Below are 24,407 nucleotides of genomic sequence, written 5' to 3' on the forward strand. Positions count from 1 at the left end.
TCATGGGCGTGGTGCCTTGGGGCTGTGGCGGCTGTGAGGAGTGGGGAGGTGAGTTTTCGAAGGATAATGGGGAGTCGGACATGGCGAAATGGGCGTGATCGGAAAAGGAGAAATATGGGAAGAATGGTGGGTGGTGGAGGCGACGGTGAAGATGAAGGTTACGGCGGGAGGGGAGGGTTGTGTCGGGGGCGATGTCGAGAGGAAGAAGAAGTTAGTGGGTCATCGGGTTAGGGGCTTTAGGTTTGGGTTGTGGGCTTGGGTGTAGTCAGTTGGGCTACGGGAGGTTAGTGGGTTAGTCGGTTGGGTTTTAGGTTTAGTTTCGGGCTTGGGCTTATGGGGTACGGTTTTTAGGGCTTTTGGTTTGCTGCTGGCCCATTCTGGTGAAGGAAGTTTTTATCCTGCAAAACAAACAGGCGACACAAGTTAGAACATAAGGATAGGGGGGTTGTGTCGGAAGTTGTGCAACAATCTGCCCAAAAGTGTGCCCAGCGGACATAAGCGGTGACACAAGCAAACCCGGTTATGTCGCAGGTTGTGCAATCTGCTGCCCAAATTTGACCAAATTTCATAGCACCTAAAAATTTGAAACAAATTAGATTTCAAATGATTAAACCTTCATAACATGAATTCTAATTGTTCAATTTGTCACGTTCATCAAATACTCATAAAAAATAATTTTTCAAAGCACCAATTCACACACCCATATTCAAAAAATTTTCCTTTTAAACCAAGACGTCAAAATTTGGAAAAATTTTCTTTTAAAATTAACAAAAAGGGCAATGAATCCAGCAATATGTACCAGCAAATACTCAACAAAAGAAAGATGAAAATTATAAGTGAACAAATTTAAAACTAAAATTAAAAAATAAAATTTTTATTGCTCATTTGCTTGCAATGCATTGCATCCCATCTGCACAAGGAAATTAGAACAATGTCAAACTCTGAATAAGGAGTATTGAAAAACTTAAAACAAATATATATATGAAAGAAATAAAGAATCAATGAAAAATTGGGAGTTATGCACAAAAATGCTAAGTTTAGGTCTTTAGCTTGACCATACTCACTCAAAATGTTATGGAGAATGAGAAAGATAGCAAGTTGCTATCTTCTCAATTGGCTCACCAACTGAATAGTGCCTCAACCTTTGCTCATTTACCTTGAAATTACCCGATTTTTCACCAAAAATTTCAACAGCACCATGGGGGAAAACTTTCACAATTTTAAATGGACCGGACCACCTTGATTTTAATTTTCCTGGAAAAAATTTCAACCTTGAATTGAATAAGAGAACTAAATCTCCTTCTTTAAAGTCCTTTTTCTTGATATGCTTATCATGCCATTTTTTTGTTCTTTTTTTATAGATCCTAGCATTTTCATAAGCGTCAAGTCTCAATTCTTCTAACTCATCAAGTTGCAAAAGTCTTTTATGTCCAGTAGCTTGTAAATCAAAATTGATTGCTCTTATGGCCCAATCAGCTTTATGTTCTAACTCTACGGGCAAATGGCATGATTTCCCAAAAACTAACCTATAAGGTGTAGTTCCTATGGGGGTTTTAAATGCTGTTCTATATGCCCAAAGAGTGTCATCTAATTTAAGGGACCAATCTTTTCTGGACTTATTGATAGTTTTCTCCAAGATTTGCTTGATTTCTCTATTTGTGATTTCTACTTGGCCATTTGTTTGAGGGTGATATGGTGTGGCAATCCTATGCTTTACCTCATACTTTCTCATCAATTTTTCAAATTGGTGGTTGCAAAAATGGCTACCACCATCACTGATTATGGCACGTGGGGCACCAAATCTGGTTAAAATAAATTTTTTCAGAAATTTTACCACAACTTTTGCATCATTGGTAGGTGTAGCAATAGCTTCTACCCATTTAGATATATAGTCCACCCCTACCAAGATATATTTGTTCCCATAAGAAGATGGAAATGGCCCCATGAAATCAATTCCCCACACATCAAACAATTCAACTTCTAATATGGATTGTTGGGGCATCTCATCTCTTTTGGAAATGTTGCCTACCCTTTGGCACCTATCACACTTGCTTACAAAATCTCTCACATGTTTAAACATTTTAGGCCAATAGAAACCTGATGTCAAGACCTTTTCAACAGTTTTTGAGACACTAAAATGACCACCATATTCAGAGGAATAACAATGGTAAATAACATCATTTATTTCTTCCTCTGGTATACATCTTCTAATTATTCCATCATTGCATCTCCTAAACAAAAGAGGTTCTTCCCAAGAATAAAATTTAACATCATGCAAAAATCTTTTCTTTTGCTGCCAAGATAAATCAGGTGGCAATACACCACAAGACAAGAAATTCACAATATCAGCAAACCATAGAAGTACAGAATTCAACACATACAGCTGCTCATTCATGAAAAATTCATCAATTGACACAATTTCATCATCTTTATTTTCAGTTTTTATCCTAGAAAGGTGGTCAGCCACCACATTCTCAACACCCTTTTTATCTCTTATTTCCAAATCAAATTCTTGAAGTAACAAAATCCATCTAATCAACCTAGATTTAGCTTCTTTCTTGCTCATTAAATACCTTATTGCTGCATGATCAGTGAAAACTATTACCTTTGAGTTGACCAAATAAGAACGAAACTTATTGAGTGCAAATACTACCACAAGGAACGCCTTTTCAGTTGTAGCATAATTAACTTGAGCTTCATCAAGGGTTCGGCTTGCATAGTAAATGGCATAAGGTTTCCTATCTTTCCGCTGGCCAAGGACAGCTCCAACAGCAAACTCACTTGCATCACACATAATTTCGAATGGCAAAGTCCAATCCGGGGGTTGCATGATAGGAGCTGTTGTTAAGGCCGTCTTCAACCTGCAAAAAGCAACCATACAATCTTGATTAAAATCAAATTTAACATCATGATTCAAAAGATTTGTTAAGGGTTTAGCAAGTTTAGAAAAATCCTGAATAAATCGCCAGTAAAACCCGGCATGTCCAAGAAAACTCCGCACTCCTTTGACAGTGGTTGGAGGGGGCATTTTTTCAATAATTTCTATTTTAGCTCTATCCACTTCAATTCCCCTATTTGAGATCAAATGCCCTAAAACGATCCCCTCTTGGACCATAAAGTGGCATTTCTCCCAATTCAACATCAAATCATTATCAGCACATCTCTGCAAGATTTTAGACAAATTAGTCAAGCATGAATCAAAATTAGTTCCATTTACTGAAAAGTCATCCATGAAGACCTCCATAATTTCTTCAATAAAATCAGAAAAAATGGCCATCATGCACCTTTGAAATGTGCCAGGCTCATTACACAATCCGAATGGCATCCTTCGATAGGCAAAGGTGCCATAGGGACAGGTAAAGGTAGTTTTTTCTTGGTCATCAGGATGTATTGGAATTTGAAAGAAACCAGAATATCCATCTAAGTAACAAAAGAAAGAATGCTTGGCTAATCTCTCTAACATTTGATCCATAAAAGGAAGGGGAAAATGGTCTTTTCTTGTGGCATTGTTCAACTTCCTATAGTCTATGCACATTCTCCAACTTTATACTTGATTCTAGTGGGTATCAATTCATTATTCTCATTTTTAACAACTGTCACTCCACCTTTTTTTGGTACAACATGCACAGGACTAACCCACTCATTGTCAGAAATAGGGTAAATAATTCCAGCAGCTAGTAATTTTACGATTTCCTTTTTCACAACATCCTTCATTGTAGGATTTAATCTTCTTTGATGTTCAATAGAAGGTTTACTATTTGGCTCTAGGAAAATCCTATGCATACAAACAGTTGGACTAATTCCCTTTATATCATCAATTGCATAACCCAAAACTCTTCTATATTCTCTCAAAACTCTCAACAAATTGTTAATCTCAATATTAGTCAAACATGCATTAATGATAACAGGATATGTTCCATTTGGTCCAAGAAAAGCATACCTGAGGTTGGAAGGAAGAGGTTTAAGATCTACCTTTGGGGCATCCTCTACCTTTAATGATGGTGGTTTAATTTCCAAGGTTTGCACTTCTTCAAGCTGAAAATTTGTGGCTTCAGGATATGGTGGAGAACTCTCCAAGTGTTGTGCAAAAGCAGCTATATTGTGATTTTCATCATCAATGCTCCCACCATGGACTAAGCAATTTTCAAGTGGGTCTTGTGGATAGCCTTTTCTGAAATGCTCTTGAACAATCTCATCAATAATGTCTACCCGCAAACAAGACTCAACTTCTTCATGTTTCCTTTTCATGGCTGGATTGATGTTGAATATCATTTGATCATCTCCCACTCTAAGTGTCAATTTCTCACCCTTTACATCAATTAATGCACCAGCTGTTGCCAAAAAGGGTCTTCCCAATAAGATAGGAACTTTTGTGTCTTCTTCCATATCTAAAATGACAAAGTCCACCGGAATGTAAAATTTCCCAACCTTGATAGGCACATTTTCAAGAATGCCTTCCGGATACTTAATTGAATGGTCAGCCAATGAAAGATACATGTTAGTGGGCTTCAACTCTCCCATATTCAACTTCTCATATATTGAAAGTGGCATTAGGCTGACACTAGCTCCAAGGTCACATAAGGCATTTGCCACACAATTATCACCAATATGACAAGGAATGGAAAACACACCAGGATCTTTGAGTCTGGGAGGTAACTTCTTTTGAATTATAGCACTGCATTGCTCTCCCAAGTTGATGGTGTCATAATCTTCTAGCCTTCTCTTGTTGGAAAGAATCTCCTTCAAAAATTTGGCATAACTTGGCATTTGGGATAGTGCCTCAGTGAATGGCACATTGATATACAACTTCTTTAGCACTTCAAGGAACTTGCCAAATTGTTTGTCTAGCTTGTGCTTGATGAATCTTTGAGGGTAGGGAAGGGTGGGCTTGTAAGGTTCAGGTGGGATGTATGGTTTCTCTCCCTCATCTTGCTCACTTTTGCTTTCTTCTTCTTTTTCATTTTTCTTGCTCTCAACTGAATTTTCTTCTTTTGTGCTCTCTTTTTCTTCTCTCTTGTTTTCACTCTCTTGACCAACTTTCTTACCACTTCTCAAGGTCACAACCTTACATTGTTCATGAGGGTTTTGTGGTTGGCTAGGTAGTTTCCCATAGGTTTTGCTTCCCGATGAGCTTGCTTGTTGAGCCAATTGAGTTTCCAACATGCGGTTGTGGACTTGTAATTGATCCATGGTTTGTCTCATATGTTGCATTTCTTCCTCCAATTTGCTATTCATCTTGCTTTGTTCAGCAAAAAATTTCTCCATCATGCTTTCCAAGGTTGGCTTCGGTTCATGAGGTGGAAGGGATTGTTGTGCTCTTGCTTGATATCCCGGTGGTGGCTGCCTTGTGGGCTGAAATTGAGGCTGAAATTGAGGCCTATTCTGCTGCATAAACTGCTGGTTATGAGCATAATTTGAGCTTTGGCCTTGTTGAGCAAAAGTTGCTTGTGGTCTCCATGTTGAGTTGTTCACATTAGAGTAAGCATTTCCCATAGGTTTTTGTTGATAACCTCCTGCATAAGCAGCTTGTTCTTGCAAATAATCATCACTATAAGAAGAGTAATCAACTCCACAACTTTGAGTTCCATCTGTGTAGGCAACTTATTGCATAGTTGTGGGAGTTGAGGTTGTTGCCTTTGTGCAAAAATCACTAAGAAGCTGAGTCAACTGGTCAAATCTTGCATTCATGTAACTAACTGAGTCAAGTTCATAAATCCCAGCTTTCTTTGGCTCAAGTGCTCTAAGATTTCCCCACAAATGGGTATTATGAGCAATCTTCTCTAATAGATCATAGCATTCTTCACTTGTCATTCTCATGAAATCTCCTCCTGCTTGTGAATCAATTGTGTTTCTTATGGCTGGAGTAACTCTGGTATAGAAATTCTGAACAATCATCCATTTGGGTATTTCATGATGAGGACATTGCCTTTCAAGCTCCTTAAATCTCATCCAAGATTCATACAAAGTTTCATCATCTCTTGGCTTAAAAGCTACCATCAAATTCCTCAAATGAGTAGTCTTCCCAGGTGGGAAAAACTGAGATAAAAAAGCTTGAGATAGCTGCTCCCAAGTAGCTATAGTAGCTTGTGGAAGTGAGTCATACCACTCCAATGCTGAATCCCGAAGAGAGAATGGAAATAAGGTGAGCCGAATCACTTCATCAGAAACTCTAGGCTGCCTTTGTGTACCACATATCATCAAAAATTTCTTCAAATGAGAATGAGGATTTTCAAGTGGACTACCTCCAAATTGTGAATTCTGAACCATTTGAATAAGACCAGTCTTTAACTCAAATTGATTAGCTCCAATGATAGGTCTGTTATCTCTCACATCAGCACATCTAGGAAAAGCATAATCCAACATGGATCTTCTCTGAGGATTATTTTGATTAACAACTTCATTCTGTCTATTTTGCTCATTTGCTCCATTGTTTCCATCAATAGCTCTATTTTGATTCTCCATATTTTCAATTGTCACCTCTTGCTCAAATCATTGTTGTTCTTCTTTTTCTGCTTCTTTTCTTCTCTTGTATTCCTTTTTATTGGCTCGACAGAATTTTTCAATTTCAGGGTTGAACAACAATTCAGTATCACTTGTGCTTTTCGATCGTCTCATAAACAAGAAAAATACCTGAAAAACACAAGGAATAGTAGTGAAAATAAAAGAAAATAAAAATTCTAATTAGCTTAAAACAATTAATATCCAACTCAAAAACAAACAATTCCCCAGCAACGGCGCCAAAAACTTGGTACTGTGTTGTGTATCCGCAAGTGCACGGGCCACAGTAGTATAGTTTTAAAAAAATGATATCGATCCCACAGGGAATTGTGTTTAAATTGGAAATAAAAGTATAAGCTAATTAGAGTGACAAAATTTAAAGATGTAAAATGAAATTTGGAATTAAAATTGGTATTTAAGGAATTAATGCTAAATCAAATAATTAATTAAAATTAATTAAACTAGATTACCAAAAATTAATTTGAAATTGCTATTTATAAATTTTGAGAGAAATTAAATCTAAATTCAATAAAAATTAAAGTGATTCTAGAGATTGGATTTTTTTCATATTGTTTGCATATGGTTTCATCCCTAATTTAGCCAAACACATGAGAATTGCAATTTTGAGGGAATCAATTCTTGAATTTTTGAAACCTTTTTCAAGTATTTCAAAGTTAGTTTTCATTAAATCAAACCCTGTTTTCACAGTATTTCAAACCTAACAAAAACCCAATTAAAGCTCTAATTGATTTTTGGAAAGTTCCCCTTAATCCTCTTAGCTTATCTCTAACACCAAGAAAATAAAGTTTATTGTAAGATTATCTATCCCTAATATTCACTTTTCAGTCCATCTATTAAGGATTAAAGCTTAACTTAATGAGGGCCCATTCATCAAGCAAGGCAATAAGCTTACAAGCAATAAATCAAAATGTAACAATCTTCATTTAAATGGCTAAATTAGTTCAAAACCACAATACAAAACAATATTTACAAACCCATCTCTAGAATCTCAAACAACTACTCACTAATCATAGTTTCAAGACAAACCCAAATGTGTAAATGAAGAAATAATGGAAATGTAAGCTAAGGAGTAGAAAAACCCAGAAAAATGCAGAAGAATCTACTGCAGAAAAGTGCAGAAACGTGCTCCTGCTGCTGCTGGAAAAATGGATCCCGTGCTCCCTCCTTCTCTCTTTCTATTCTTGCCAAAAATGCCTCCCTTCCTCCCTTGCTCTCTATGGAAAGAAAATGATAAATGAGACTTTATATAGGTGAGGGGACTGCCCTAGAATGGGTAAAAAGAGGGAAAGTTCCAGAGAAAGTGAGGTAAAAAGCCAGAGTAACGGAAATGCCACGTCAACCATTTCCAGTAAAAATGACATAAGCCGTGTCGCGGGTTGTGTAGCTCTCGGCCTGAATATCTGACGATCGACACAACCTGCGACATAAGCTAATTCGGTTGTGCTGCAGGTTGTGTCGCTCTCGGCCATTTTTTTACTCAACTTCAAAATTTTTGCAATTCGACTTTAATCTCCTCCAAATGGCTACTCTGATCAAAATACATCAAATTTCTCCAAATTTACCCTACAAAACAAATAAATTCCAAAAATTAAACTAAGAAATGTGAAAATTGCAAAATTGACTAAATATATACTAATATCTATAATAATGGCTATGAACAAAAGTAAATTATGTGCAAAAATTACATCAAAATGATGATATAAAATGCATGCATCAAGGTTCAGGACAACTGAGATCATAAAGCTAACCGCTTCCAACGCATTTTCTGTTTAAGTGAAAGCTAATTTAATTTCAGGATTTAATCATATGGTTAAAATTTTCCAATATCTTTGAAATAGATCTTTTTTTAGACTTTCTTAGATTTTCATTAAATGCAATGGGACCTTTATGTGACTATAAGTAGCCAAGCTCCTTCAAGATAGAATTCCCATCCAAAGGAAAATAGAGAAAATAGTAGAGTGTAAGAGTGTTGTAATTAAGGCATTAGTATAATTCAAATATACTTTGTACTTGCCACATTGATGGATCTTGTACATCAGAAATTATTATACTTTTGCTATTATCTTGTTAAAATCAATAAAAGTTTATTTAGAGTGTATATTTTTTTTTCCAAAAAAATCTACTCAAATTTCCTAACATTTTCATAAGGACAGACCAATTTTTTTTTTTTAATGGTTATTCTGTTTTCCTCATTGTCAAAGAAGTTCCGTAGTCTATCATCTCAGATTAAAAAAATTTGGCAGCATAAGATGAGCATTTTTACAGTTAAAGTTTAAATGCAATCACTAATTTTTAATCTATCACTCACTTAAAAATCACTAAACATTGGTTTCTAAATAATAAAACTACTGGGACCAAAATCTACCTAATTAACGGCAAAATTCAGACTGAAAATATACTATAGCAACAACATTGGACTTTTCTTTTCAGCATATTGTGTATGCTTAGACAGCCACCCAATAAAATTCTCTCTCCTCTCTTTCCTCCTAGAAAGTAAACGACATGAAATGAATAATAATAATAATAATAATAATAATAATAATAATAATAATAATAATAATAATAATAATAATAATAATAATAATAATAATAATAATAATAATAATAATAATAATAATATGGCATTCTCTCTCTTCTTACCTTTATGTAACTATAAGTAGCCAAGCTCCTTCAAGATAGAATTCTCATCCAAAGGAAAGTAGAGAAAATAGTACCTGGAATTCAAAAAAAGATTGTAAAATTTACTTGGCCTATGAATAGCTTGCACTACCTGGAATTCAAAAAAAGATTGTAAAATTTAGAGCCTATTTGGCATCCATGTTGTTTTTGGTTGTTGTTGTCCAGTAGTAAATCTTGAAAAACGAATTAATGAAACAAGTGAAAACAATTTTTGTGGTTTTTCTTTGTTGTAAAAACCTGCTTTTCTCTTTAAGACATCAAGTAACCAAAATTAAGACATCAAGTAAACATGTTTTAATAATAATTAAAAAAAAATTTTGACAAAAGCTGGATCAGAATGAATACGAGAAGGGCCCTTTATTTGTGGCATGGAAAAATGATCAAAATTAGAACTAATAGGAACTTAAATTTATAGGAACTTAAATTTAGTGTTGTGCCATATATTTAAGAGTTTCGTATTTTATTGGTAATTGTGTTTATTCATCTAACAAGTTATTTTGAAACTATTCTAGGTATCTGCTGGCATCATGTTTACCAAAGGCGTTTTGTCCTGTTTGAAATAACTTGAGGCTGTTCCTTGGTCTGAAGAAGAAGAGGAAAAACTCAGGGTTCTGTTTTCAGTGTTTAAATTTGAGGAGACAGCAACTCAAGACATTTTGGCTAGACTCTACTTACGTAACTCAGTAAAATTCCAACAAAATTTATCTAGACAACTAGTTTGGTCTATCGCCACCTGTACATATGCCAATGCAAGAAACGAACTAAAGCCATTAGTTAAGGATCTTTTTTGCAAAAGCTCAATCTATGAGAAGGACCAACCTGAACTTAGCAAGGAGGATCTCTATAATTGTTTGTCTGTCCTGTCTAAGTTCACTAGTCACCCTTTTGGAGGAGGCCTCCAACACTTCACCCAATCGGAAGGCAACAAAAAGAGAAACAGGTAAACCATTGCTTGAACGCATCTCCCGACAAGTTGATAACATCAACTGGTTGCTAGAAATCCTTCTTGATCAGCAGATGGGCGAGGAATTTGTGGATATGTGGGCAGATCAAGGGGAACTGCTTAAAATGCATGAGACTACATCTCCAATGATCAGATACGAGCTTAGCAGGATCTCTGCAGCACTATTAATTGCAATGGGCACCAGAAAATTGCATTGCCGCTCAGAGGCAAGAATGGGGCTTCTCCAGGCATGGTTTCATCCAATGCTATCAGATTTTGGTTGGTTGCAGAGATGCAAAAAAGGGGTTGGACATGAAGGCATTGGAAGAAGCCATGGGTCAGATGCTCCTAACACTTCCTCGGAAGCAACAGTACACATTGTTTATGGAATGGTTCAGGTGTTTCTCCAAGCATGGGACTGAATGCCCCAATCTCAGCAAAGCATTCCAGGTATGGTGGCGCGGATCATTCTTAAGAGGCTCAGAAACTTATGCCATTGAATCCAGGTAATGGGGGGAATCTAGTCTTGTTTTCTACCCCTGTAACATTGCCAATGATAGATTGAGGATTCTGAAATAACTGGAATTGAATAATGTAGATTAACCATGAAGAATTATTGTAATAGCCGGTAGAGATAAAATGGCAACATATTTTCTAAGAGATTGTCTGCATCTTTATCAAGTGGGATCATCAGAAACTTCAAGGAAGCATGTATGGTAGTTCCTTTTCAGCATAGAAATTATTTGAGATTTTAAGAAACTTCAAGAAATTATTTGAAGACAAGGTAAGTTTATCATGTCAATGTAAGAGAGTGTGCTTTTAAGATCGTCGGACGAGGAATGGAGATTTAAATTTGGTGTACAAAAACTAATCCAAAATGCTCTTAACAGTAATTATCAAAAAAATTTTGAAAAAAAAGCACTAGTGATTTCCACCGCTTGTGATTACGACAAACGTTCAGTTTCATCATCTCATCATATTCTTCAGCTTTTGCAATTCGTGTCGTGTTTATGTGGAAGTTATGGCCATTGGCCGACAAGAAGAGTAATACGACTCCGATTCAACCTTTAAAAAATCAATGAATGAATGGTTGAGATTTTATTTTACATATATAACTAATTAAAAATTAAATTTGATTTTTATATTTGTAGATATTAAAGAAAATCCAAGTCATTTTAAACTGAAAATGATCTCTTATTTTATAATTGGTCAACATATAGAAAATAATTTCCATCAACAAGTTTTAATTTAATAATACTTAAATATCAATAAATTTTGATTATGCCATTATTCTTTTATTGAAATTAACGATGAATTTAAGTGCAGCTAAATTTTGTTGCTAATGTCATGATTAGCGACGGATTACCAGCAAAACATTTTCATCATTAGAATTTTTATCGTTGGACTTTCCATCGTTAATCTGTCCCTATGTCTCTTTTTGTTTAGTATTTACATAAAAAATAATTATCTATTAATATTTCTTTCACTGAAATTTTTAAAAAAATTTCTACAAATCATATAATCCATTTAAAAAAAAAAGTAAAATTTTATAAGAATTCAACTCAATTGATTTAATTTTTAAAATTAAAAAAATTTAATTTATTTTAAAAGAAATAAAAATTAAATATAATAATATGAAAATTTAATTAAATTTTTTTATAAATAATTTATTTAAAAAAAAGGCCATTAATTAGGATTTTAAATCATACCTAACAAATATCAATACATACCTTTTTTAAGTTTTAACATTAAAATAATAAATGTGAATCACCATGTGTGGTAAATAATAGAAAAGCATTTAACTTGAAAAAAAAAAAATTAAAGACGTAATATTCTAAGCTTTTTTTTTTTTTTGGACATTTTGGGATGGAGATCCTTTTATAAAGGAGTTGGGGGCACGGAGTCTCTTCCTAATAATTTTGATTTTTGTATTAATAGTAGATTATTTATTTTCATTTTTATTATTATATATATAATTTTTAAAAAATAACAATCATGCTAATGACTAATTCGTTGATGCAACATGTAGCGTGAAAATTAAATTTTTAAAATTAAATAAGATTTAATTAGGATTAAATAAAGTAAATGTAATTTTATGAAAAAGGAACTATTGTACATAATAAAAATATATTGAGTATTATAAAGTTTTAAATTCTAATTTAAGTGAGAATGAATTAAAAAGTCTTAATTTAAATAAGAAATATATTTAAAAAATTAAACTAAATAAGAATAATATATTAGAGTTTTAAATAAATTAAAAAATATAAATAAAATTTATTTAAAAAAATAAATAATGTAATTAAAAAAAAATTTATGAAATATGAAAAGTAAATTAAGTATACTTTTGATTTACGCACCGCGTCATTCGATTTACACCAGGTTTCTACATGATCTCTATCACCCCAAATAACCCTAACAGAATTATTGACTTTATTCAACCCATCCAAAAGGCCAATGAATCTATCCAACCCATCCAAAAGCCCAGTGAACCTTAGTCTATAATGGTTGTTGACATTTGTGATAATTCTAGCTATGATGAGGGTCCTTTGGATGTCTGGACTGATTTTAATGAGGAGATAGTTGCATTACAACTAGATGATTTAGTTCCACTAGTGTCTGATTTTCAAGTTATTAGGATCTATGAAAACTTGATGGATCCAAAAGTGGCTACTGTGAAGAAAAAGATAAAGTTTTTTTCTGGCATGGGCCTAGGAAAAAGTATAGATGGCCTGGTGACTTTTCTTGAGATGAAGGAGCAGATTACGAGTCATGGTTTGGGCTATGAGCCAACAGAAGAGGAAGAAGAGCCAAAGCCTCCTAAGTTCTTGAAAGAGGGGGCAATTACCTTGACATATGATTAAGGGTTACCACATGTGAAAGAATTAGAACAGAAAATCAGCACCATTGATCTAAAGACTGCATGAAAACTAAGAACCTAAAGTTACACTCCGAAGTTTGAGTTTATCTTTTGTAATGCTCACAGTAGTGATACTGATGTTTCCAATTCTGATGTACTTGATAAAGATTTTGAGGCAAAGATCAATAACATGACCAGTCCTTTTGCTTACTTGTTTGATGTTTATTCTGATGGGCGTATGCATGACATTCATAATCATTTAGAATTTATTTCTATTTATGCATCAAAATCGATCTCTATTAATTTGGGTATACTAAATAATCCTAAAGACATTAAGTTAGCTGAAGATTTAACCCAAGAAGAAAGAGATAAATTTATAGCCTTGTTAACAAAGTACCAAGAAGCACATGCCTCGAACTTAAAATCAGATAGCCGATTCCCAAGCCACGCTGATGTCCCCATAGGAAAAGGGTGATCAAAAGTTGACTTAGCTAGTTATCCCAATGAAGAGTAAAATTTCATGCTATGAAGGATTAGTAGCAGCACATGTGGACCTAGAAGGAGAAGGAAAATGGTATGAAAACATAAGGAGGTCTCTGGAAGTGAGAGAATACTAGTAATTAGCCAACAAAAGAGATAGAGCAACAATTCATAGATTAGCCACTCAACTTACTTTAGCTGGGGGGCAATTCTACAAACTCTTATGTGTGATAGAAAAATATACTGAGCAAATAATGAAAGAAGTACATACAGGAATGTGTGGTCCCCATATGAATGGAAAGGTTCTAGTTGAAAAAAAAAAATTCAAAACATATAAGGATTGGCTTGAAAAACTCCTTTATGTTCTTTAAGGTTATCGTAGTACTACAAGGACATCCACGAGGGCAACCCTATCCTCTTTAGTGTATGGGACTAAAGCAATACTATCCATTAAGTAAGAGGTCAGATCCTTAGGAGTGATGCTAAAAGCTAAGATCCTAGAAATTGAGTGGGGCCTAGAAGAGATATGAAGAACTAGCTTTGATTGATGAAAAGAGGATGTGAGCTTTGTATCATATGCAGGCTTATCAGAGGAAGGTGAAGCAAAGAAAGATCAAAGAGGGAGACATGGTTTTGAAACAAGCTCGGCCCGTCCCTTTTGATTTAAGAGGAAAGTTTAACCCAAGCTAGGATGGTCCATACATAGTCAAAAAGATCTTACTACTGTAAGAATATCAGACTTGGATGGGAATGAATTTCAAGAACAAGTCAATTTAGACAGGCTCAAATGGTACTTTGTGTGAGATAGGCATGCTAGGCTGAAAACCTACAAAAGGCGGTCTAGGCATAAGTAAGGGCCAAACAAAAAAAAAAAAAAAAAGAAAAAAAGCAAAAAAAAATGCTAGATTGAAAATCTGCAAAAGGTGGTCTAAGCAAAAGGAGAGATGAGAGAAGATCTGGATGGAAAACCTGAAAAGGCCATTCAGCAGGTTATAAAGCTTATTTCTAACTTTGGAAGGTTAAAAATTTGGTAAAACTAAATGTAAGAGGGAGTAATGGTGTACCTGAATAGATAAAGAAGTTTTTGTTGCATTAACTAGGAATAGGTTTTATTTAATTATGATTGTAAATGTTTGTGTCTTGAGGGATACATCAAAAGATTAAGTAATTGAACTGCATTGTTTTGATTTAACCTATTGTCTTGTGAGCATGATAGAATAGGTGCTTGATATGAATATCATTGTGATTGTCTAATTTCAAAAAAAAAAAAAAAGAGAGAAAAAGAACAAGAAAAAGAAAAGAAAAAAAAAAAGAGAGCTCGCTAAGTGGAAAACCCAAAAGGGCCGCTTAGACAAAAGTTAGAGCAAGCCCGCTGAAATGAAAACTCGAAAGAGCATTTCAGGCAAAAGTTAGGGCACAAAGAATTGAGTTCATGGAAGAGAAAGGATTCAAGGCAGAAAAAGTTTTGAAATAGCTGTAGAATAATGAAGCATGGGGGAGAGAAGAAAAAGAAAAATTAGAGGAAAATTGTATTGTGACCTTAAGGAAGTCTTTTTTGGTGAACAGTTATTCTAAAAAATTTTTGAGGATATAAGAAAGTTTTTACCAAAAGAGGTCCCCCAGAGGACTAAGTTTTTTAAGAATCTCTAGCAAAATCAGCATGCCCATGATAGGAAGCAGCATAAAAGAAGCACAAAAATCACAAAAAGAGTTTTGAGACCCAGTCATCTCAATTTTTTCAAATCATGAAATATATATATTTTGGTAAGTCCTTAGACATTGTTTAGGGCGCATGACATAGTTGTGTAAGGCATAGAAGAACATGCATCAACATGTTACCTGTAGGTGTGTAAGGCGTAGAAGAACATGCATCACCATAGTTTCAAGTGTCGAACTACGAGTGGGTCTGATTCTTCCTCAGAATATCGAGGGGGATACGTAGGTAGTTTAGGACTGCGGTTTTAAATACGAATCCACAACATTTCAAATCACACAGTTGCCATTGTCATGAGACCGTAGCTAGTCTCATGACACAGAGTGTATCGACAGAGCAAGATGCACTCAATTTTCACATGACACAATTATCACTATCATGAGACCGTAGCTAGTCTCATGACGCAGAGTGTATCGACAGAGTAAGATACACTCATTTTTCACATGACACAATTATTACTGTTATGAGACTGTAGCTACTCTCATAACATAGAGTATGTAAACCGAGCAAGATATACTTGATCCTCATAGCCAATGTTTCATAGTTATTAGAAATTTGAGTTTCACTTTGACAAAACTTGAGCAATGCTATCGAATTGATTTCAAATTTTGCTAAAGTGGGGGGCAAACTGTAGACCCTTATTTTGTGATGAGTATGTGCATTGAGGCCGTGGGAAACCCAATGATGAAAAATTATATGACTGTAAGATGTAATTGGAGGCATGGAGCTGAAATATTAATTCCGTGGCATGATCTTGAAAATAATAATAATAATAATAAAGTTTTGGAGAAATTAATTTAATTAAATTTAAATAAAATTTTATTTTGTTTAAATTTAATATGGGTAGTTCTTAAATGGATCTAATTAAGTTTAATTGGACTCCATGGGCCTAAGAAAGCCTAGTTAGAAATTTTAAATGGGACCAATTTAATTATTTTCTGAAAATTAAAATAACAAAATATCTCTCTCCTCCTTGGTCCCACTCTCCGCCTCACTCCCTATTGGTGTCACCCCCTTTTCCTCTCTTTCGATTGGTCGGAACACCTCACCCATATTTCAGTCCCATCCAAATTCATCAATCCTAGTCATTTAAGTTATCTGAACTTTATCACACTAGGACTCCAAACCCTACTACACCTCTTCCTCACTCCTTATTGGTGCCTTTCATTTTTTCCTGTCTTTCTATTGGTTGAAACACCTCACTCATATCCCAGTCTTATTCGAATTCTGCAATCGTAGTTGTTTAAGTCATCTAAACTTTATCACCCTGAGACTCCAAACCCTATCACACCTCTCTCCCAAAACCCTATAAATACATTACTAGAGAAGGAAAAAAAAGAGGAGGATGGGAGGAAAGAGGAAGAGAAAATTCAGAGCTATAGGAAATTTAGAGATATTCAAGACTCTTTGAGTTCTTCCTTATTTTTTCTTTTCTTGAAGAAGATTTTCATACAAGATTTCTGGAAGGTTAGTTTTTATTGTTTTCTTTTCAAGATCTATGCCACACAATATTTTAATTCTATGCTCTTTGTTTTCAATTTATTTTATATGTTTATATAGATCATGTAATCATGTTTAATTTGAGGGGATATACAACTCTGCACATGTTTAGTTTCTGTCTCTCGTATTTTTATTATTTTTCTTTATTTTTTGAGCTTATAAAAAATTTGTAAAAATTATATTTATATTCTACACGAAATTCCATTAATTTTAGGCTCAAGAATTACTAAAAAAGCTTTAATATTTTGTAAGTTATGGCTGTTTGAAGTTAGAGTTCCTGTAAAATCTGATTTGCAGGATATCCGACTTGTGGAGCCCATATCTCCCTTGTTCCTTAATATTTTTTTGTAAATCTAGTGTCTAAAATTAACTTCAGAATCTTATGAATCTTTTTCGATTGGTTTTGTATTCATATCTATTGTGGTTAATGAGTTATGAATTTTGCAAAAAAATAGTACGATTCTGTCACTTAGAAAAGTTACGATTTATGTAGACTATTCGGCTAGGGTTTTGTTTGATTTATAACTTTTATGATCTTGTATAAAATGTAGGCTGTCTTCTATAATTTTTTTTATGATTTTTAGGCATGTCTAACTATTTTTAAAAAATCGGATTTCTTGCTACCATCAATCTGCCAGAATTTGGAAATTGTATATTCACGCATGTTCTTGTATTTTCTTGGGTTTTAATTGATATTTGATCTATTTTTCTGTATTCTTTTAATTTAAGAAGTGTTATGAAGTGTTTGGATCATGTTAGAAGACTTAGACCATTAGGTAGTTGTAACTAATTAGAAATCTTAACCCTTTAGGAGACTAGAGTTAGAATCCAATGTAAATTGTTATTAATATTTTTTTTATTTTTTTTATTTTTTTTAGTTTCTTTATTTTTTTATTACAAACAAAATTGATAAGTAGCCCTAAGGTAAGTACCAAAGAGGGCATTTGCGTGGAGCTTATATGGAGCTAAACGGGAGTAAGCCAGGGATATCATTGCCATACAAGATGAGAAGACCCTTTTTTAAGGGTAGCTTGCCCCAATGACAACTGCATTTACCAACAGGCAAGTAGCTCTAGACTTCTCGAATAACCATTGGCATGAAATTGTAGTAATAATAGAACTTTTATTTGGTAAATTAAAATTAACTTTGTTTTCAATTTAACTGACTTTTGCATGTAATTAATTTAAATAAATACTTTGTAAATTAAAATTAATCTTGTTTGTAAATTAAACTAACATTGGCATGTAAAATAAATTTAATTTAACACTTGGTAATTGTAAAATAAATTTGCATGATAGAAATCTTTATTAGGTTGTGATTGTTTGGGCCTTATGTGATATTAAAATAAATTACACATGTATATAATTAACTTAGTTCAATTATCCTTAGGGTAGCTTGGTGAAAATTAATTAATTAGGTTAAATAGAAATGTAGGGTTATTTGAAATTGAATTTGTTTGTAAATTAAATTCTTAATAATTAATTAATTTTAGTCATCTGGTAAATATTACTTAAATAATTAGCAACCCCATAGATATGAATTACTTGTGCATGAAAATTGTGTATAAACAACAACCCTTTTGTGAATTACTTGTGTGTGTAGGATTAGAATTGCATTTTTTAGGATAAAGTTTAATAAAGGAATAATAAATAAGACTTCTAGAAACATTAGTAGAGGACTGGCACTCGAATTAACGACGTTAGACCAGGCGTAAGGGGTGCCTAACACCTTCCCCTTAGGTACCCACTATCCCGAACCTAGACATTGAGCTATGGTAATGACGGTTGTGGAAACTCTGCAAGGAGTAAGTTGCCATCCATGACCCTCGGAAGAAACACTTAATATGTCCTGGTTATTACCCTGGTGGCGACTACTGTCTATCTATGCCTTCGTGGCATAAATCCTTAGTACCGTGATAGTGTTATGGGAAGACGGTACTTACCAGTGGTTTGATTCTATTATGATTGTATGAAGTGCATGTCTAGGAAATGCTGTCTAAGGAGGCGAAATACCATCCATTAGAATTATATAAAAAACATCAGGATCTTTCCTGGGCATTACCTGGTGTTTTTTATATAATTCTAATGGATAATATTTCGCCTCACGCCCCCCTCCCTTCCTTTTTTTAGAGAAAAGGAAAAACTGTGTGAAATCCTTAATTAAATGGATTTTCTTTTCAGGTTGCAGATTTCTCCCTTGCCAAGTTTTTACCAGGTGCCAATAATGTTAGCCATATCACCAGTGTATTGAGAGGAACTAACGTGTAAGATCATTTTTCTTTTTCTTGTTAAGTATATGGTTGCGTATATAGTTGCATGGCTGTCAGGGTCCACTTTCTAAATAGTACTTATAAACTAATAATGGAGAATACACCAATTTTGAGGGCTTCTTCATTGTAGATTTTATTTTATTTTTTTAAATCCCAACCTATTAATTCATTGCAGTTATGCAGATCCAGAGTATGGAAATATACAAAAAGTGTCTAAGAAGTCAGATGTCTATTCTTTTGGCGTTGTGCTTTTAGAACTAATTACAGGAAAGAAACCATTATTTGATGAAAATGACGATGCGAATATCGTTCTTTGGGTATGTTACTGATATATATAAGTCGAATCAAATGAATTTAAATCATTTCAAGTGTTTTTATTTTTTTTTATATATATTAAAATGAATTTTAGGTCACATTCAAGTTAATTTATAGGTTGGGGATTTTTTGGGTTCACATGTTAATTTTTTTAGAAAATAATTTTGGAGTGAAAAATTCAATTAAGTTGACCAAGTTGACTTAAATTATAATAAGAAAAATATATTTCCTTTACATTAAACTGACCTAAGAAGGGGAAAAAAATTATAGAAATGATGGTACAAAATTGATGTTTAATTTTGATAAAAAAATAATAAATACCTTTATTTATTAATGTTCAGGCAAAATCTCGGATTGAAGAAGTTTTGAAGAATAAGAAATATATAGATTTTGTTGATTCCAGATTACAAGGGGCTTATGATGAAAGAGAATTACACAAATTTTATAAATTGGGTTGATTGTTTATAACTAAAAGATGATTTAAGAAAAAAAAAGGAAAACTAAAAGAATTGATGATCATCATCATCAAAGGAAAGTCTAATATAATTATCTAATTTTCATTTTTTTATTTATTTAAAATTTTAGTTATTTTTTTCTCATAATCTCATTGCTATTACTAAATTTCATCATACTCATATTATAAAAAAGTTTTTTTTTTTTCATAACTTAGAATCATGTCATTTATTTTATTTAATCTAAAATTTTAATTGAATTTACTTTTTATGATTATGTACAAAAAATAGATTTGAGTTAAATTGGACTTTTTTTTTTTAATTTTAAGCCATTAATATATTTTAAGTTCAAAAATATTCATTATATTTTTGAATTGACAGCATAGTAACTCAATTTCATTTTGAAAATATTCCCTTGTCAACTTTCATTTATTTTTGTTTATAGAAACCACATATTTTAATTGAATCCCTAAATTCATCGATGGTCAGTCTAATTTATACAATTTTAAAGATATAATAATTTTATGGTCTAGATTGTGACTAAGAATTACAATATGGTAGGGAAGGATAGGATTGGTACTATTTGCTTGCGTATCAAAGAAGAATCAATTAAGCAGGAACGAGCAGCGTGGAAGAAATTGCATTAAGTTTTCGTAGAAGGAAGACTAGAAACTAAAGGGAAAAGTTTTGGTTAAATAATTAATTCCTATGGTTGAACCCTGCAGCCATAGATGCCTTCCACATTAAGTTTGGAATTGAAATTTCTTACCATTTTGCATTTGTTTTGTTGACTAAATAGACCTACACGTTTCTTCCTAGAAGGCAAGCACAGTATTTTCAGTCAATTTCTTTTTCTTTCGTTGTCTACCACATTAAATTTGGAAACTGAAAGTTCTGAATGAAACAATTTAATTTTAACTTGAAATTATTTTCTTTGAGCTAGACATGTATGATTTTTTGATCATTTTCTAGGTAGATATGAATTCATAAATGAAATTCAAAGATATATATACAGTTTTATATGATTGGTCTGATTATACACGGTAGGATAGTGTAGGATTGGGACTATTTGCGTAGAAAAAAAGAAACAAGCTGGAATGAGCACCGTAGAAGACATTGCATTCAGTTTTTCTTTGGTTGAACCCCACACTCCAAGAGCCTCATTTGCTTTCCACATTAAGTTTGGAATTGAAATTTTGATTATCTCATATTTCAATCCCAATTAATTAATATAGATAACGATAATATCTCTAATGAAAATAAATCCCAATGAATCTAATATTTCAATCTTGAGAATTTCCAAATAGGATGAAAAGAATATAATTAAGTCAGTAATTTGATAAAAAAATTATAATTGGTTCAATAAAAGAAAAATGAAAAATTAATTACTTACACATGTAAATACAATAGATTAATGCTGGCTATAAATAGTAAAGGCAAAATTATTATTTAACTTTTGTATTCTAATAAAATTAACTATTTAATCATTTCATTTTGAAACATATATTATTTAATTTCCTATATTTTAGTTTGTGAACTATTTGGTCCTTTCTATTATTTTAAAGTAACTTTTATGTTAACCAAATTAGGTAAAGGAGAGAAAATATATAGTTATATTATATAAATTATAAGAACTTGATAGATTTAAAATTATGAAGATAGCTATATCATTCAAATTATAGAGGCTGAATAGTTGAATTAGGAAAAAAATTTTCTTTAAAATAATAGTAAGGGCTAAATAATTTACGGATTAAGATAATAAAGGGATGAAATAATATGTTTTTTAAAATAAAAAATTAAATAATTAATTTTATTAAAATATAAGAATTAAATAGTAATTTTAACAATAGCAAAACACATTAGTAGAGAGAATGGGTCAACAAAGACTATTGCCTTTCCAAGTCAAAATTTTTCTTAATTACCCTTGAGGGGTTTCTTCTATAAATTAATTAGATGAATAAACTGAATATAGAAAAGTCTTATCCGCTTAACATGATGAGTTCACTTTGATGCTTTAAATTTCATTTAGGAAACTTTATAACTGTACTGGGGTGTATACACTCATTCAATAAATAACTAACATATCATTAAAATAATTGTGAACACTACTACAAAACATGATGAGTTCCACTACAAAATACAATTTCTTGATTTCCAACATATCAAATTTACTTGGCCTATGGATAGCTTGCATTACCTGGAATTCAAAAAAAGATTGTAAAATTTAGAGCCTATTTGGCATCCATGTTGTTTTTGGTTGTTGTTGTCCAGTAGTAAATCTTGAAAAACGAATTAATGAAACAAGTGAAAACAATTTTTGTGGTTTTTCTTTGTTGTAAAAACCTGCTTTTCTCTTCAAGACATCAAGTAACAAAAACAAACATGTTTTAATAATAATTAAAAAAAAAAAATTGACAAAAGCTAGATCAGAATGAATACCAGAAGGGCCCTTTTTTTGTGGCATAGAAAAATGATCAAAATTAGAACTAATAGGAACTTAAATTTATAGGAACTTAAATTTAGTGTTGTGCCATATATTAAAGAGTTTCGTATTTTATTGGTAATTGTGTTTATTCATCTAACAAGTTATTTTGAAACTATTCTAGGTATCTGCTGGCATCATGTTTACCAAAGGCGTATTGTCCTGTTTGAAATAACTTGAGGCTGTTCCTTGGTCTGAAGAAGAAGAGGAAAAACTCAGGGTTCTGTTTTCAGTGTTCAAATTTGAGGAGACAGCAACTCAAGACATTTTGGCTAGACTCTACTTACGTAACTCAGTAAAATTCCAACAAAATTTATCTAGACAACTAGTTTGGTCTATCGCCACCTGTACATATGCCAATGCAAGAAACGAACTAAAGCCATTAGTTATCTTTTTTGCAAAAGCTCAATCTATGAGAAGGACCAACCTGAACTTAGTAAGGAGGATCTCTATATTGTTTGTCTGTCCTGTCTAAGTTCACTAGTCACCCTTTTGGAGGAGGCCTCCAACACTTCACCCAATCGGAAGGCAACAAAAAGAGAAACAGGTAAACCATTGCTTGAACGCATCTCCCGACAAGTTAATAACATCAACTGGTTGCTAGAAATCCTTCTTGATCAGCAGATGGGCCAGGAATTTGTGGATATGTGGGCAGATCAAGTGGAACTGCTTAAAATGCATGAGACTACATCTCCAATGATCAGATACGAGCTAAGCAGGATCTCTGCAGCACTATTAATTGCAATGGGCACCAGAAAATTGCATTGCCGCTCAGAGGCAAGAATGGGGCTTCTCCAGGCGTGGTTTCATCCAATGCTATCAGATTTTGGTTGGTTGCAGAGATGCAAAAAGGGGTTGGACATGAAGGCATAGGAAGAAGCCATGGGTCAGATGCTCCTAACACTTCCTCGGAAGCAACAGTACACATTGTTTATGGAATGGTTCAGGTGTTTCTCCAAGCATGGCACTGCATGCCCCAATCTCAGCAAAGCATTCCAGGTATGGTGGCGCGGATCATTCTTAAGAGGCTCAGAAACTTATGCCATTGAATCCAGGTAATGGGGGGAATCTAGTCTTGTCTTCTACCCCTGTAACATTGCCAATGATAGATTGAGGATTCTGAAATAACTGGAATTGAATAATGTAGATTAACCATGAAGAATTATTGTAATAGCCGGTAGAGATAAAATGGCAACATATTTTGTAAGAGATTGTCTGCATCTTTATCAAGTGGGATCATCAGAAACTTCAAGGAAGCATGTAGGGTAGTTCCTTTTCAGCATAGAAATTATTTGAGATTTTAAGAAACTTCAAGAAATTATTTGAAGACAAGGTAAGTTTATCATGTCAATGTAAGAGAGTGTGCTTTTAAGATTCGTCGGACGAGGAATGGAGATTTAAATTTGGTGTACAAAAACTAATCCAAAATGCTCTTAACAGTAATTATCAAAAAAATTTATGAAAAAAAAGCACTAGTGATTTCCACCGCTTGTGATTACGACAAACGTTCAGTTTCATCATCTCATCATATTCTTCAGCTTTTGCAATCGTGTCGTGTTTATGTGGAAGTTATGGCCATTGGCCGACAAGAAGAATAATACGACTCCAATTCAACCTTTAAAAAATTAATGGTTGAGATTTTATTTTACATATATAACTAATTAAAAATTAAATTTGATTTTTATATTTGTAGATATTAAAGAAAATCCAAGTCATTTTAAACTGAAAATGATCTCTTATTTTATAATTGGTCAACATATAGAAAATAATTTCCATCAACAAGTTTTAATTTAATAATACTTAAATATCAATAAATTTTGATTATGCCATTATTCTTTTATTGAAATTAACGATGAAATTAAGTACAGCTAAATTTTGTTGCTAATGTCATGATTAGCGACGGATTACCAGCAAAACATTTTCATCATTGGAATTTTTATCGTTGGACTTTCCATCGTTAATCTGTCCCTATATCTCTTTTTGTTTAGTATTTACATAAAAAAAATAATTATCTATTGATATTTCTTTCACTGAAATTTTAAAAAAATTTTCTACAAATCATATAATCCTTTTTTTTAAATTTTATAAGAATTCAACTCAATTGATTTAATTTTTAAAATTAAAAGATTCAATTTATTTTAACTTAAAAAAATTTATTTTAAAAGAAATAAAAATTAAATATAATAATATGAAAAT

The 24,407-nt window shown here is 32.9% G+C and overlaps 1 non-coding gene and 2 pseudogenes across 1 annotated transcript; all 3 read left to right on the forward strand.

The window, feature by feature from the left end:
- Positions 1 to 66: 66 nt before the first annotated feature.
- LOC110652691 (BTB/POZ domain-containing protein At2g13690-like) lies at positions 67 to 10,799 on the forward strand (annotated as a pseudogene).
- Positions 5,906 to 6,012, forward strand: LOC131181852 (small nucleolar RNA R71). The gene has a single exon (XR_009150327.1). It is a non-coding gene; the product is annotated as a small nucleolar RNA R71 (small nucleolar RNA).
- Positions 10,781 to 23,418, forward strand: LOC131181428 (BTB/POZ domain-containing protein At2g13690-like; annotated as a pseudogene).
- The last annotated feature ends 989 nt before the right edge of the window (positions 23,419 to 24,407 follow it).

This window comes from Hevea brasiliensis, chromosome 7 (assembly GCF_030052815.1).
Source record: "Hevea brasiliensis isolate MT/VB/25A 57/8 chromosome 7, ASM3005281v1, whole genome shotgun sequence".
In the NCBI taxonomy this organism is placed as follows: Eukaryota; Viridiplantae; Streptophyta; class Magnoliopsida; order Malpighiales; family Euphorbiaceae; genus Hevea; species Hevea brasiliensis.